Source organism: Numenius arquata, chromosome 2 (assembly GCF_964106895.1).
Source record: "Numenius arquata chromosome 2, bNumArq3.hap1.1, whole genome shotgun sequence".
Classification (NCBI taxonomy): Eukaryota; Metazoa; Chordata; class Aves; order Charadriiformes; family Scolopacidae; genus Numenius; species Numenius arquata.
Window position 1 is genome coordinate 60818972 of NC_133577.1, and position 17199 is coordinate 60836170.

The 17199-nt window shown below is 41.6% G+C and overlaps 1 protein-coding gene across 1 annotated transcript in view; it reads right to left on the bottom strand.

Moving 5' to 3' along the window:
• The window catches only part of PDE3A (phosphodiesterase 3A), a 277318-nt gene that overhangs the window by 82923 nt on the left and 177196 nt on the right, over nucleotides 1–17199 (bottom strand). The window lies entirely within an intron of this gene.

Below are 17199 nucleotides of genomic sequence, written 5' to 3' on the forward strand. Positions count from 1 at the left end.
AATCTACAGTGTGATTTTGTCCAGGGGCTGTTTCTGTGGTGAGAATGCAACCACATCAAAAATCCCAGCAACAACTGCCATTGCGAGATAGCACTGTCTGCAAGGCAACGTTGATCCTTTAAGATCCTAATCATGGACTTCATCTGTTCATCATTTTCGCATCCCACAGAGTTGTAAGGAATAGAAAGTACTACTGCAGCTTCTCGTCAGCTACCCCCCCTTCTTTTTCTGCATCTTAATGAAGAACTTAATATAAAATAATTATTCACAGATTGTTCATTCAGCTCCAACTGTTAATTTAAAAGAAGCAAGTACATAAAACCCTCCAGGAGTCCTAAAACACAATCTCTATATGCAGAGAGTTATTATTTTTAGACACCTATAAAAATTGGTCCGTGATAATGTGACACACAAAAAGCTTACTGCCATTCCACATTTCTATCCTATCCATCACCTGGATGTGAAAACTGAAACTGCCATATGTGTGGGGTTTACTCTGAAGCTGAGGGCCCGTATGTGAGAACAGCATATGAACTTTCAAAACCATACACGATAAAGACTTTCAAATTGTTTGTCTGTCAGATACCAGAAGAATAATAGACAGTATTAACAAGTGACATTTTTCTCATTTTTAGAGGTCATTTTTAGAGACGTGAGCTCTTGTGCTTCAGAAGCAAAGTTACTGGAAACAGAAAGAAGCATTATGTGGGTTTCTACCAAAATATTATCCATGTAGTCTGAAAAGGGATTATATGATTTGAATCACTACCTTGGTAGCCGGTTTTTAATAAAGCTCCAGCTCTGTTTGGAAGGATATTTTTTTTCTGGTTCTTCTTCCCCTTCTATGGCGCTTTTTTTCCCTCCTTTCAATTTTTGTGTGTGTGGTGGGGGAGGTGTAGGGAAAATGATAAGGCAAACATCTGCTACTGCCATGTGTTTTCTAGCTACTGGATGGGGCTGAGATGTAGAAAGAATGAGTCTTTACTACTCTACAAGCTCACCTTCTGCTTCCACACCTCAACAAGCAGGACAGGATCACTAACACTGTATCCCCCACTCTCCGTGATCTGCAAAGAATGAGTAGAAAAAGACCCCATTCACCTTCTCTCTGGACTTTTTCCATCCCTTTACCCAGCATCATCCAGAAATGGGAAGGACACCAGTTAAGGCATTATGATCTGTAAGTGCCACCGAATGTTATGCTGTGGCACCACACTCTCAGCAGGACCCTCTTGGAAATTCTGCTTACCAGCAAACCTGTGAATATTAAGAGAGACAGAGTATCTGGTAGCGCTAATGCACCACATCACAGCTTTGAGCTGCAACATTCAGTGAGAAAAAACCTCCCTGTAGTTTAGGGGAAATAACAGTGCCCCGTGGAAGCCTATCATTCATAATGACATGGGATACAGAACCACAGAAGGGTTGAGGGTACGAAGGAACCTCTGGAGATCATCCGGTCCAACTCCCCTGATCAAAGCACCCTCAGCTAAAGCAGGTTGCTCAAGACTGTATCCAGTTGGGTTTTTGAGTATCTCTGAGGATGAAGGATCCACAACCTCTCTGGGTAACCTGTTCCACTGCTTGGTCACCCTCACAGTAAAGAAGTTCTTTCTTATTTTTAAATGGGATTTCCTGTATTTCAATTTGTACCCATTGCCTCTTGTCCAGGCACGGGGAACCACTGAAGAGTCTCACTCCATCTCCTTTACTCCCATCAGGTATTTGTACACATTGATAAGATCCCCCTGAGCCTTCTCTTTTCCAGGCTGAACAGTCCCAGATCTCTCAGCCTCTCCTCATGACAGATGCCCCAGTCTCTTAATCACCTTTATGGTTCTTTGTTGAACACATTCCAGTATTTCTGGGTCTCTGTTGTACTGGGGAGCACAGACCTGTACCCAGCACTCCAGATGTGTCTCACCAGCGCTGGCCTGAGGAGAAGGATCAGCTCCCTCAACTCTCAATGCTCTGCCCAATGCAGTCCAGGATGCCGTTGGCTTTCTCTGTCATTGCTAGCTCATGTTCAACTTGGTGCCCACCAGAACTTCCAAGGTCCTTCTCTGCCAAGGTGTTGCCCATCCAGTCAGTCTGGTGTACTGGTGTATGCAGTTACTTCTCCTCAGGTATGGGAGGACTTTGCATTTCCCTCTGTTGAACTTCGTAAGATTCCTCTTGGCCCATTTCTCCAGCCCACTGAGGTCCCTCTGAATGGCAGCACAGCCGTCTGGTATAGCAGCCACTCCCCCCAGCTCTGTATCATCTGCAAATTTGCTGAGGGTGGAATCTGTGCATCATCCAGGTCATCAATAAAGATACCTTTTTCATGCTATTTTTTTACTTTTTTTTTTTTTTTCACTTTTTTGCAGTTCAATAACTGATGCTTCTACTTTTCCTCTAGGGGCTTGCCTATTCACTGTAACAAGTAGCTTTTTTAGTCCTGCATAAAGCCCAATAACTCCATAGTTATGAATTCTAGATTCAGGTCTAAAAATCTCCAGACTTCCTTTATGGACTGCGAGAATTCATACTGCTCTTGTAACATTCAAAGTTATTCAGGAATTGAAAATTGAGCAATGTAGACCCATTACACAATGAACCTTTGATCTGTAAAAACCAACTCAACACGAAATTTTCTTTTTTATGACTTGACTTTAAGATTTACTCCAGCTCTGGCTGAGTCAAAAATCCCAGGAGGCTGCACCAATAATTCATTTTGAAATTTTGAACACTGATCCATCAGACACAGAACAAAATTATGGCTCACTACTACAGCCAAGCAGAAAAAGAACATCTGCTGTTGAGAACAGAGCCGATCAGCTGTGAGCTTTTCCACTGGGAAACTCATAAAATGAGCTACTAGAGAGTTCAGCATGTGTTCTTGTAAGAAAGGAACAATAGGAAATACTTTCACTTATTTATTCTTTAAAAATATCCCATAGAGCAGCAATTACAGCATACATGTCTTCCCCAGTATGGACACAAAGCACAGGGGAAAAAAAATATTAAAACAATATTAATACAAATTATTCTAAACCAAAGTTTCCATTATAGAGTGAAATCAGTCAGTTCATGTTGTCCTCATTACTGAAGACATCTTCTGACAGTAATGGCAACGTGGAGACTCTCTAAGGAAGGTTAGAGCAGCCCACATCCTCTAGCAATGCTACTATTAACATACCAGTGGAAGCATCCTGGCTGAAGACTAGGCATAATCAAAATTAAGTACATCAATCACATTCATTCCATAATTGGGTTCATTTCTGAAAACAGGAAGCCCAAAATTTATAATGATTGTGTTCAACAATTTGCTTGGGAAGCAACAAATACCTGAAACACACATACAGAATAAGTGAAATTTAAAATGTTATTAGAAATGAAAAGAAAACCTTGCAGCACAACTTGCAACTTTTAATAGTGGCGAGGAGCTGCCACAATTCAGTCTTTTATCATCAAAAAAGCCACAGTACTACATAATTTTAGGATTTTTTCATTACAAGGTAGCTGTACCACCCGTTATTATGTTGGTCATTGCTTCCTTTCATAAGACCCTGCTTTCAGTTGCTTATACTTTTGCAAAAATTTAAACATTTACACTGACATTTCCCCTTGCAACTGCTAGACTGTATTTGGAAAATTTTATCCAGCATAGCCATTTTCCACAAGAGTAAGGGATACTGTTTCATCTCATCATTAATTACAAACCTCTTTGAGGTGCACTACTCTGGACTCAGAATGTTCTCAGTGTAGTTTTTGTTTCAGAGATTGGCATATGGATGTCAAAATTTTGGCAATTTGAAGAATTTTCAATCTGAAAACCTGCAGATAGTTTTAGCTTGTGCTAAAGCAGAAGACATGAATTTCAGCAGATTAAACTCTCTGCAAGTCTACAAATTTCTCTACAGGTACTTAAGAACAACCAGCCACTTTAACTGTCAAATGCCAGCAAATTTCAAATCCCCCTAAATCCAACGAACAAGTGTAACTGATGCCCTAAGCATTTTTCCTAACAGTTTGCAACTGGAAAACTAAAAAAATAATGCACATGACCAAAATCTCTTAACCAATGTTTTTTAACCTGAAGCCCATTAGCCTCTGTACTACTTCAAAGGAATTTATAAAGAAGCAATTGAAAAATACAGGCTGTAGCCAGTAAATTTACATTGTATAAAAACCAGAGATCTGAAAACAAACGAAAAAAATTATGAAAACTGCTGGACCGGAAAGATACACTGAAGTGATGACACTGTTTGACACTGTCCCACATGACATTCTGGTCTCAAAATTGGAAAGTCATGGATCTGATGCATGGACCACTCGGTGGATGAAGAATGAGATGGATGGCCACACTCAAAGGGTTGTGGCCAATGGCTCAATGTCCAAGTGGTGGCCAGTGACGAGTGGTGTTCCTCAGGGGTCGGTACTGGGACCAGTGCTGTTCAACATCTTTGTTGGAGACATGGACAGTGGGGCAGAGTGCACCCTCAGCAAGTTTGCTGACGACACCAAGCTCGGTGGTGCGGTCGACACGCTGGAGGGAAGGGATGCCATCCAGAGGGACCTGGACAGGCTTGAGAGGTGCGCCCATGCAAACTGCATGAAGTTCAACCAGGCCAAGTGCAGGGTCCTGCACCTGGGATGTGGCAATCCCAGGCACAAATACAGGTTGGGCAGAGAATGGCTGGAGAGCAGCCCTCAGGAGAAGGACTTGGGAGTGCTCGTGGATGAGAACTTTCTGGGCAGTACGTACTGGCAGCCCAGAAAGCCAACCAAATCCTGGGCTGCATCAAGAGAAGTATGGCCAGCAGGATGCGGGAGGTGATTCCACCCCTCTACTCTGCGCTCGTGAGACCCCACCTGGAGAACTGTGTCCAGCTTTGGAGTCCTCAACACAGGAAGGACATGGACCTGTTGGAACGGGTCCAGCGGAGGGCCACGAAGATGATCAGAGGGCTGGAGCACCTCTCCTATGAAGACAGACTGGGAGAGCTGGGGCTGTTCAGCCTGGAGAGGAGAAGGCTCTGGGGAGACCTCATAGCAGCCTTCCAATATCTGAAGGGAGCCTCCAGGAGAGCTGGAGAGGGACTCTTTGTCAGGAGATGTACTGACAGGACAAGGGGTAACGGTTTTAAATTGGAAGAGGGGAGATTTAGATTAGATATTAGGAGGAAATTCTTTCCTGTGAGGGTGGTGAGGCACTGGAACAGGTTGCCCAGGGAAGCTGTGGATGCCCCATCCCTGGAAGTGTTTAAGGCCAGGCTGGATGGGGCTTTGAGCAACCTGCTCTAGTGGAGGTGTCCCTGCCCATGGCAGGGGGGTTGGAACTCGATGATCTTTAAGGTCCCTTCCAACTCTAACCATTCTATGATTCTATGATGGGAGAAATGCAGGGAGATTAAGGGGTATTTCAGGAGTGTGATCACCCCAGACAGAAATGGATCTGCTTCTTCTGCTCCAAATGATGAAAGTTCATCTACTCATCCTCTCAATTCAATTGCCATATCAATCCATATCTGCACCACAGAAGTAGGTATGTACTCTCTAGTCTAAGGCAATGCTTGGGAAAAAAAAAAAAAAGACAATATATCAGCTTCTTCCACTATTTCTGCTTTTCAAAATACTAAGTCAAATGTCACTGTGCCTAACTGCTTATTCTCTTAACACGCTGCTTCAAGGAATTGTTTCACCAGGATACAATTTCAGCTGCCATTTGCATTTCAGTGCTGATTCCTTTTCCAAACTGCACTGAACTGCAGCATGGCTCTGATCCTACAAATTGCAACCTTCCTGAACTGGAGCTTGCTCACTGAATAAAGTAAATTACAACTTAAGTTGAGCATCATCAGCAAGCTTCTGTTCTATGTCACACAACTGGACTACCCGACTAGCAGCAAGACTTGCACTACCGACCTGGGGGGATTAATGGTAGAGAAAGGTTTTCCAAGAAGGCAGTATTTCTGGAAATCCGTGCTGAGCTCCTGCTTAACTATGAAGAATATTGACATGACAGACTGACTGAGCCTTAAGAAGAGGGCTATCATCATCAAGCTTCCAATCCGCTCCTGTTCCACTGCCAACTGTTTTGGGATAGAGAAGTTGATAGAGAAGGTGATTCGCAGAGTGGCTGACATAATTGAAAAGGTTTTTCTCCATCCTACAAGTGATGGATATGGATATGCAGGAGGTTTGCCTGCATCATCTGTGTCACAACTGCCAGTACGACATATTCTGTCTTTTGTCCTCCTGGCTTCTAGCCTCTTACAGCTCTATATCGACAATCAACACTTACTGCAATTTCTGTATCACACTTCAGGCTCTTGCAAATCCCTATGGACATTTTATTGACATTTGACAGCATGGAAGGCTGCATAGTACTGACTTTCCCCACCCCAGCTCTTGCCTGGCCAAAGCCCTGCAAGATGACAAATATATTTCTGGTACTGATCCTTCTGAAATGAACTAGTCTCTGTCGTACTGTGAAACATTGGTTCTGTGGCACCTACATGCACATCCTGACTACTCGCAGAACCTCTATGGTCATCTCCTGAGCAGTGCTGGTGGTACATCAGCAAGCAAGAGTAGTGTCTCTCAGCTGCCACGCTCATTACCAACCTGTTTCCCTCCCACACATTCGTTAGAGCAGCAGGGTAGAAAGCCTGGGGGACAAACAAAAATGGTCCCAGAGTTGCAGCCAGTGCTTGTGGCTCAAATCCTCACTTCTAAGAGAAGCAAGGCCAAATCCAAGGCAGATTATTTCTTGGAGATGGCTTTCTGCACTACATCATTCATTTGCTGCATTAGAAAGCAAAGAAGTATTTTATAGAAAATTTCTTAATTCCAGTCTCAGCTTTTTGCACCTTTCCCGTTGTGCGAAAGCAACTCTCCTCCCCCAGCCCCAGCTCCATATTCCAACCAACCCACAACCCTCCCATGAGGCCTTTTTCATAACATCCCAAACTCCACAAATCTCCGCTCTGCCACTAAAGCTTTGAAAACTTGTCTGCTGAATGAAAGGATAATGTAAGGTTTTATTAACAATGAATAACTGTGGAAAACCACAAAGACATAGTTAACAGGAAACATTTTTTTAAAAACTTTTTTCAGGTATAATAAGAGGGACTGGGTTAGATACAAGGATCACTGTTATGATGTGTCCCAGCAGGAACTCTGCTTCAGGCATGTATTCCCCATGGGCCTTTTTAACGTGAAGATGGGGGTAGAGATGAGTTATGAGTTAAAGGCTGCAACGCCTGGGTGCATGGAGTTGAATAAGCTGGAGATACAAGGGAAGGTGGAGGCTTCTGCTGAGCTCCTGTGGTCACTCGCGCTGCTGCTCCTGCAGCCCATCTGACTGAGTGCTGGCACATGCTTCTAAGTAAATGCAATGATACAAGGTAGTGCATTACCTCCACCTTGTGCTTGCTTTGCCTCTCCATGGTTGTGTGTGTTTATTATTCTGCTGCCACTGAAACCTCCTCAAGAGACCGTGTGCTATGGCATGGGGAGCATGGCTCCCACCACATGCCATAGCCTGCCCGGGAGACAGGTTGTGCAAAAGGAATAACCAAGCAAAACCCACCAGGCACTTGAAAGGAAAAGGAGCTTCTTGCCTCCACCTGGCCCTGGCTCTACTGCACATTTTTCTAATCCTTAGGCTATCTTTGAGCCAGGGAGACCTACCCAGGGTACACCGATTGCTCCGAGGCCTCCGCACCCATAAACATCACTTCATGCCCTTCTCTATGAAGAAATTTGTGACTTTTGCACAGAAAGGATGAAAGTACCAAGAATCCTTACTGCACTGAAGGTTTTCACCCAGATCCCTGATACTGTCGTGCTTGTAAACCAGCCTCTGCTGTGGCTCTCCCCTATAGAAACATCCATACTGATGCGTTCATGCCTGTTGTCGAGACGCAAGAACTGCTGTCTTGCAGAGGATTATGTTTCCTCACCATGAAGTTCCCAGTGAAGCTGGCTCTGGCCAAAGACAGCTGGCAGTGCCATGCTGCTCTCAGGCTGCTGGGTGCAGGGGCACCTGGACAGCAGCAAAGAAAAGTCTGAATTTAATGGACATCTGAGAGAAAAATAAAGCACAGGAACTCCAGGCTCCTCATAAAGACATTAGATACGACCTATCCATCCTCATGGATGCGTAGGGGTTATGACTGAGGACAATTCGGAGCAGAAAAGAAAGATGCAACTAGCAAAAAAGCCTGTGGCTAAGACAGCCATCAATTTAAAAAAAAAAAAAGAAAGAAAAAGTGTTCCCAATCACACAGTTCCCAATCCTGACAAAGTGACCCGCTTCCATTTCTTTACAGCGGCTTTAGTCTATCACAATTACTTCATAGATGAACACACTGAAAATATGGTGGCTGCATGATGTAATGTTATATCAAGCTCCCTCTTGGAAAACCCCTTGATTTATCATTTCACAGAGTTATGACTCAAGTCACGTTGGGAGCAGTTTATCTCCTGTTTAGCACCTTGCATAGGTTGTAGGCTACGGGAGTTTCTGCTATCTGCCAGATCAGTGGTAAGGAACCTGATATTGCAGCATATATGCAAACTGCCTTAGGCATAGATGTGCTGTAAATCACTGGGAGGTAAGAGAGCCATCACTTCAGGGGATTTACACAAATCCATCAAAATCTAAATTGGTGACTTAATGGTACAGAAAGCATTACCATTATTTAATTTGCTATAAGCATGCATTTCTAGCTAAAGAAATATTACTGATGCATTTGTTTACCTGCACAGTATATTCCTTTGAACAATCTAGAGCTATAAAAATCTGTATATCAATTATTGAGTTATTTGGCTTTTATATTGTTTTATAAATCTAGATTTCCTGGTTTTGGAACTATGGCCCATGAAATCTACAGGGAGTTTCAGGAAGAGGAAAATACTCGACATCTTTACAGCAAATATTTCTCTAATTTGGAGAGACAGGAATTTGATGGATGGACCACTCAGTGGATAAAGAATGAGATGGATGGCCACACTCAAAGAGTTGCTGTCAATGGCTTGATGTCCAAGTGGAGACCAGTGGCAAGTGGCGTTCCTCAGGGGTCAGTATTGGGACCAGTGCTGTTTAACATGTTTGTCAGACATGGACAGTGGGATTGAATGCAGCCTCAGCAAGTTTCACTGGCACCAAGCTGTGTGGAGTGGCTGACACGCTGGAAGGAAGGGATGCCATCCAGAGGACCTGGAAAGGCTTGAGAGGTGGGCCCTTGCCAACCTCATTAAGTTCAGCGCAGCCAAGTGCAAGGTCCTGCACATTGGTTGAGGCAATCCCAAACATAAATACAGGCTGGGCAGAGAATGGATAGAGAGCAGTCCTGAGGAGGAGTAGCTGTGTTGGTGGATGAGAAGCTCAACAAGAGCCGGCAATGTGCACTTGCAGCCCAGAAAGCCAACCGCATCCTGGTCTGCATCAAAAGAAACATGGCCAGCAGGTCAAGGGAGGTGATTCTTTCCCTCTACTCTGCTCTGGTGAGACCCCACCTGGAGTACTGAGTCCAGCTCTGGAGCCCCCTACATAAGAAGGACATCGACCTGTTGGAACGGGGCCAGAGGAGAGCCATGAAGATGATCCGAGCGCTGGAGCACCCGTCCTATAAAGACAGGCTGAGAGAGCTGGGGCTGTTCAGCCTGGAGAAGAGAAGGCTTAGAGCAACCTTCCAGTATCTACAGGGGGCCTACAGAAAAGATGGAGAGGGACTCTTTATCAGGGAGTGTAGCAATAGGACGAAGGGTAATGGTTTTAAACTGAAAGAGGGGAGATTTAGATCAGATATTAGGAAGAAATTCTTTACTGTGAGGATGGTGAGACACTGGAACAGGTTGCTCAGAGAAGCTGCAGATGCCCCAACCCTGGAAGAGTCCAAGGTCAGGTTGGATGGGGCTTTGAGTAACTTGGTCTAGTGGAAGGCTTCCCTGCCTGTGGCAGGGGGGTCGGAACTAGATGATCTTTGAGGTCCCTTCCAAGCCAAAAAATTCTATGATTCTATGATTTAACACCTCATCACCTTTGGCTCATTTGGTTACCAGTGCATATAAAATACATATCCATTCAGTGAAATCATTCTCACTTGCAGCTGTCACGGGTAAAAAATTATGATCAGTCCAAGAAACAAGATCCTCAGGCACATAAACCAAATAAAACCAATTTTCCCCAAAACCTGTGTTACTGAAGCTTGAAGAAAGACTTTCAGGCAATCCGAATTGTTGGATGGACAAGAAATAACCTATGAAGTTACTACGTACCTATCAAAATGTAGTATCATCTCCTCAGGGTTAGCCTGGAACACAGTAAGCCAGTGCATCCCTTTAAAGACTAAACAATGAGTTTGCACCAAAAGGGAGAGCTATTATTTTTATATAATAATGCTGTCAACTGGACCAGCCTAAAACGCTCAAGAAGTTGCCTCTTTGTGGTTGTCATCTTGCACAGTAACTGTATTTTCCTAGGAGGCACTGTTGAGCAAGGGAGAGAACAAGCAGAGCATCCCTGCTCCACCCAGCGTAAGAAGCAGTATGAACAGCTAGAGAAATACCTATGTGTTTGAAGCTGAACATCATCTTCCCTCCTTTAGTGTACCTTCAAACAAGCCTTACAGATTCACACTATGCTCAAGTCAACTCCATCTACGTGCATCAGTTACCGAGTCTCACTTCTCCCAAAGTAGCACATGGGTCAGAAAAATTTCCTTTTATCTTTTAAAACCCGCCAGAGGTGTTGAGGGGCTGATGACGGAAAGGATACGCAGCTCAGTGCAGTCAAGCACACCTCACGTCCAGGTAAGGAATACTTATTTTTCCCAGATACATCACACTGTAACACAGTATGATGCAATGCAGCATCAGGGGTAGTGTAATTAAAAGGAAATACTGGAAAAGCGAGGCTGAAATACAGCTTTCCTTTGAAACAACATTAGTGTCTCAACATTTTCTTAACAGAAACAAGACGACAAATGACTCACTTGATAACAGAGCATTCATTTACCCCTCTTTTGCCAGGAGATTTAAGAATGCCTAATTGAACTGGATCAATTCAATGCAATTTCAATACAACAAAATTGTATTCATTAATAATGCCTTATTATTTTTATTGTAATTTTTTTATTGCGAATTACCAGAGAACCTGACTCTTTTGAAATTCAGTATTTCAGCTAGTTTAAATGATAGCAAACCAAAGTAGAAGAATTATCTAAGTATCTGGTTCAGGAAAAAAATAGTATTTCTGAAAGAGGACTTTTTAAATTTTATATTCAAAGGCGTAGCAGACTGATACAGTGGGAGATTTAAATTTGAAAAGTCAAGTGAGAAGGCATTATGTTAGAAAAAGACAACATTTAAAAAATAGAAAAAGTTTATCAGAAAATATAGTGGATGATTATTCACTTGAAGCCTTTAAATTAACACTGGATCTATTTAAAAGGCATATTCTTATTTAACCAGAAAACATAGGCCTGATGTGACAGCATGGTATTTTTTGACTAGTAATATGCCTGAGATTTTTAGATGTTCACAGTGGTCCAATTTGGCTTTAAAATCTACAACTCTATAAAATATGGCATGTAATCTGCCCTGCCCTTCCCTTTCCGAATGTAAAGTGTACAGGTGGATCCTTCTCAAAAACTGAGAAGTATTTCCATAGCCCATCCTTCTTTCTATTGAAGAATTTCCTCCCAAATTGCCTCTTTCCCCACTATATAAAGGCATCGCTTCATAATAAACCACTTTATAAACAGAAAACAGAGTTAGAACGTGTCTTAAGCTACTACCTCCACCTTCCTTTCAATATTATTTCCAGAATTATTACTTTTAGTGTCTTTACATTCCAAGTAAGCTGCTGAAAAAAATGTCACAGAATCCTGGAGTGCCTGGAGCAAGAAGCAGGAAATGTCCTGATCATACTCCCATTTATCACATCTTAGTCCCACTTATGGTGACGATACTTGCTCCAAACAGCATCCCACAATTTTTACATTACATCTGGTCTGCATCCTTTACATCTGCTTCACTCTCGTCCTTGTTAACATACTTGAAATGATGCATCAACCAAGAGGATGCTGAAAAAGCTGAGGTTCTGCCAATGCATTACATCTACTTGTAATCAGTGATTTCATACATAGATAAATACATGTAAGATACGAAATGCAACAAAGACATGCACCGAGGAACCCGTGAGCAGTAGACTACACTTTGCCTTAGCCACTCAGTTTAAAAATACTCCTAAAACCTTTCGAAAAGTGTCATTTTTGAGACAGGGGGATTCTGTCAGTTACTTAAGTCTGCATTAGTGGGCTGTCATGGCACCTTCACATTCACAAGCACATGCTCTTGCAATATCGGCTTTACCAACATTTTGCACTATTCATCACGGAAACAACAAATAACGATGAGCTGGTTCTCACTGTATCTAGAGGACCCCAACCACCACCGTTAAATCACCGTAAATCTCTCTACAGTGGCATTGCAAGGGAAGACAGTGACACAACAGATTCACCAGAGCACAGTACCTGGTCAGTAGCGGGAATCGACTCCCATCTACGCTTCAGCAAGTACAGAGATTTCCGGCTCATGATTTTGAATCTGCTCTAGAGGGTTTTCCACACTCAAGAAAAAAGGCTTCTCCCGAATCAGTGGCAAGAACCTTATTTCTGACTCCTGTGCTTCATTGCTGTAGATGGCAGAGCTCCCCGATGTACAGAAGTTTTTGTGAGCTGCAAGGTTGAGCCCGGTTACACCCAAGCTTCTCCCGTTTCTCTACAGCATCCGTCTCCTTATAGTGCCATGACAAAGGGTATCGGGCGATATAGTGAAAAGCCTGGCTTTCACTGACGAATTACCTCGCAAAAGCATGAAGTAGGTAGACAACACCAGACGCACTCAATCTGAAAATAGCTGTTGCTTAGGAACTGGAGGGGTAAAACGCAGCACCTCAGATATATAATAGAGAGCTTTTGTATTTAAAGAGAATTAAAAACACTGGACGTCTGTGTTTCTCTCCCGATTATCATCCTTTTATAACGTTGGAGGAACGATCGCTGGGTTCCACTGACTCCTGGGGCTACGCCTACATCTTCAGCAAGCTGAACAAGGCTTGATGACAAAGCAACAAATAACTCCCACGCCTTCAAGGTCCCTCGTAAAAACCTGTGCACAATGCGTGCCATGGCTCCCACCTGAAATACCTTAGAAGTATCAAGTATTTTATGTTTTAGTAGAATAATTAATTATTATTCTAAATTAAAATATTAAATATTAGATATATATTATATCTAATATATAATATTATATATTATATAATATTATAGAATATAGAAATTAAAAATGTCATATTCTAAAATTAAAATACAGTTTGCATATTTGTTTCTGCAGAGGGATAATATGTCAAGGATTAATTCTGCTAGTCACATTTTCTTGTCGGATGTACTGATATTAGAAAGGGGTACGGATCTTTTCCCCTCACATGAGAGAGATGATGTGGTTTTACAGACTGCATGTGTTATTTGAGAGAGAGAGATATTTCTTTAGGTGGCTTAAACATTCCTAAACATTTAGGAATTCTTTAACTTGGAACTTAATTTTGAAGTTTCCTGCCTAAATCCTAACCTGTATTAATTTTAAAAATTAAGCATGGAACATAATGAAATTCACTTTACACTTTCTGCATGACATCAAATCTAGAGAGTGAGTCCTCTGTGTGAAGCATTTACAGCAGAAGTGGTATCTTTGGTGATCAAAAAAAAAGAAGTAGGTAGACAGGATGTCATTTCTCTTTTTAAGGCAACCTATAATTCACTCTAAGAGCAGCAGCCTTAATAGTAAAATTATTCTAAAAGAAAAGGAATCCTGCAACATACACACATATACACATACATGTGAGTGTAATCTATAAAAAAGTGAGTGTTGGCGTGGAAGTCAGGAGCAAGTTAAATATTGTAAAGACAGCTTTTAACTTGTCCCATTTACATTCTATTGAATTGCAGATGCTTACCAGGAGACAAACTCCTGCAAACAGAATTTCCCATAAGCCTCAGTGTATTTCATATGACATCCATCACTACCTGTAACTACTTCACTTTGCATTTAACTCCCACGAGCAGAAAGGGAACATATTTTCCAAGTGGGTCATTAAGAATTATGACATGCACTGTAGTAGTTTCCTTTCATGTTTCAATACATACCATAAAAACCTACTAGTTCTTAAAAAAAAAAATCTCGACAGAATTAGAATTTTGTTTAATGAGTCTTGGTAGAATAATTTTATGAGTTTATATGTGGATATTAGTTTTGTGTTATGGTAAACTAGCGGTTCCACTTCCTTTTCTCTAAGTGACATTGCTAACATTCACACACTGGCGGCTTCCTCAGAACTATCTTCCCACTTTTTATTATATCTTACTCCATAAGAATTAAAACATCATGGAAGACTAATAAATTGGCTCCCAATAACACAAACCTAACCCCCTTCCTTCCCTTTTGCTGCTTGCCCAAGCAGCGCAGGCTACCACTGGCCGGGAAGAGCTCTCCTCCCAAGTCCCATTTCTCTGCTGGGGGAAAGCCCTGCAGACCCAGGGAAACACCGCGAGTCACCGTGTTTCAGACCCTGCAGGCAATCGCTACTTCATCTTTAAACAACTGATTTGAAGGAGAAGTATACCCAAGAGATTACTCATCTTAATTTTTAAGCAAGACCCTGTTTAACAAAGGGTACATTTATTAAAGGGGCAAACCGGCAACAAAACAACTAAATCACAAAATGGTAAAACAGGTCTCTCGTATTACATGCAAAAATCAGATCCTCCTCAACTTCTCCTAAGCTTTCAAGGAACTACTCAAATTCATTTTAACACTATTCCTATCAAAGACAGTTTTCAGAGCCACGTAAAAGAGAGTCTGAGGCTCTAAGTGCAATCACCAAGGTTTATTTTCTTCCCCCTAATGACACTTTTCTTCCCTGCTTCTTGTGACTGGGCACTAGGATACCACACAGTAATCGGTGAGCTTGGGTCACTTGTTTTTCCTACCTTATTCAAAATCCTTTAACATTTCTGTGGTATATGCTGACTGTTAGTTTTAAAAGGTTCTTCCAAGATTTATAATAATTACCCTTCTAGAAGCTTTGCAGAACACCTATACACAGCACAAATAAGAACGCTTAGAGGATGAACTCGATCAAAACTATGCATTTCTTTTTAGATGGATTTAGGAGGAAACATCTCACTGTCTGTCAAGGAAACCCTACATATGGAGACTTCAATCTGTTTTGAAGGAACGTGCTCTCCGGGGGTGAAGTATTTTGGCTTATTTTGTTAAAACAATAAAATTAAAAGACATTCTGCTTAAGAAAAAAATAATCAGCAGGAGTCTTCTACATGGAAATCTGATACAGAGTTTTCTAGAATAATGTTTTTAATAATTCAACAATAATCTTCAGGAAAGGTTCAAATGACTGCAGGCTGACCTGCAGAGAATTCCATGGAACTTACCTACACCCCACTTTCATTTTTTAAATATGAAATGGTGGTGGAGTATCTAAAACATCACAGAGGGAAGGAACAAAACCATTCTCAGAAGAGAGAGAAAAATTTAAAATTTATATAGAGTTATCTTGTCACAATTATCTCCTCCTCAGCCTCTACTGAAACCCAGAGAATTTCATATGCATGTTTAGTAACCAGTTGTCTCATTTTGCCAAGTACAACCTTCTCTAGCAGTACCCAACAACTGGTTTCACTTGCACTCCATATAGATGAGCATTTGCAGCAACTGAGTTAATGCCCAAGGGAACTCTTCCTTTGAAATTAGGCCGTGCCATGCAAGCCCTCCTTATCCTCAGGAAGGGGCTGAAGAGAGAAACCAGGCAATATATTAATTTCTCTGGAACCCTCCTTGGAAGACACCATAGCCTCATGAGAACAAATAATTAAAAAAATTCTTCGGGAACTATTTCATCCCGTGAGTTCACTTTTTCAGAAAACTCAAAAGGGATCTATTAAACAGCCCAATTCCAATTTCCTGCAGCAAGATTTATTTTTTTTTTTTTTAAAGGCAGCTTGATCCATTTTAGTTTTTAATTTAAAATCTATTTGGACCGGGTTGATACCACTTACCTTCCATCTAAATCCTTTTCTCTAGCATTTCTTATTGGCTAGCTGTAAACCTTCAAAAATGTCTAGCCGACAACAACAAAAAAAAAAATCCTTCAAGCAGGGAAGCGCATAGCCAACAGGATATATCAGGCATGAGGACTCAGACAGGACTTAGACCTCTGTCTCTGATGCAACACCAGTGCAGACTTCATATACGCTCCAGTCAGCACCGCAGGCAAACCATTAGGACCGTGGGGCACGATTCAGAGGATATAAAAGACCACCCGTATTTTCATATGAATACATATTTTCATATCTTCATACTTTCATATGAAGATTTGCAATAATGGTAGAAAAGTTTTAGGAGTCTAAGCCACCTTAAGAGTCCTTCAAGTGACTGCCTTCCCCTCAGTAATTTAGAGGAGTCCAATTTACCTTCCACTCTTTGGATCAGAAGAACACAACAAGCTCAACTGGCACACCAGAAGAAGCAGGAGACATTATGTACTGAACAGCTCTCACCTTACTGGACAGGATTTCCCCAATGCCTGAAAATCCTCAGTTTCCACTGAAAACTAGCTTGCTTTCTGGTTGGGTTTTTTTTTAATCTTTTTGAAATGACAGACTGCCACCTGAAAAAAATCAGATCTGCAACCCCTCTAAAACTAAATTTCCTGCAAATTTCAAGATGGTTTTGAAATGAGATGCAAGACAGAAGCTTAGAAAGCTTCAGGAAAAAAAAATGTAGAAATATGCAACAATAAGGGCAAAAAAGCAAAACGTAATAAATTAATCTTACATTAAAAATAGTAAATCTTGTCTATTAAAATAAGTAGTAGCTTCCTGATTAACATATGATATTTTCTCATTAAAAATGCAGGTAACTCCAGTGATTTTTGCATGGGGCAGTATAATGGTTAGGCTAGGAACTACCCTAATAAGATTAAGGTTGCAAACATGTATGCAAACATACTTATTACAGATGTAGACATAGAAGTTCATATTCTTATAAAAATCCTTCGCTTGAAGGAAAAGCAATTCCAAAATATTGGAGCCCTAATAATGTATCTATATAATTTCAGATGGGAAA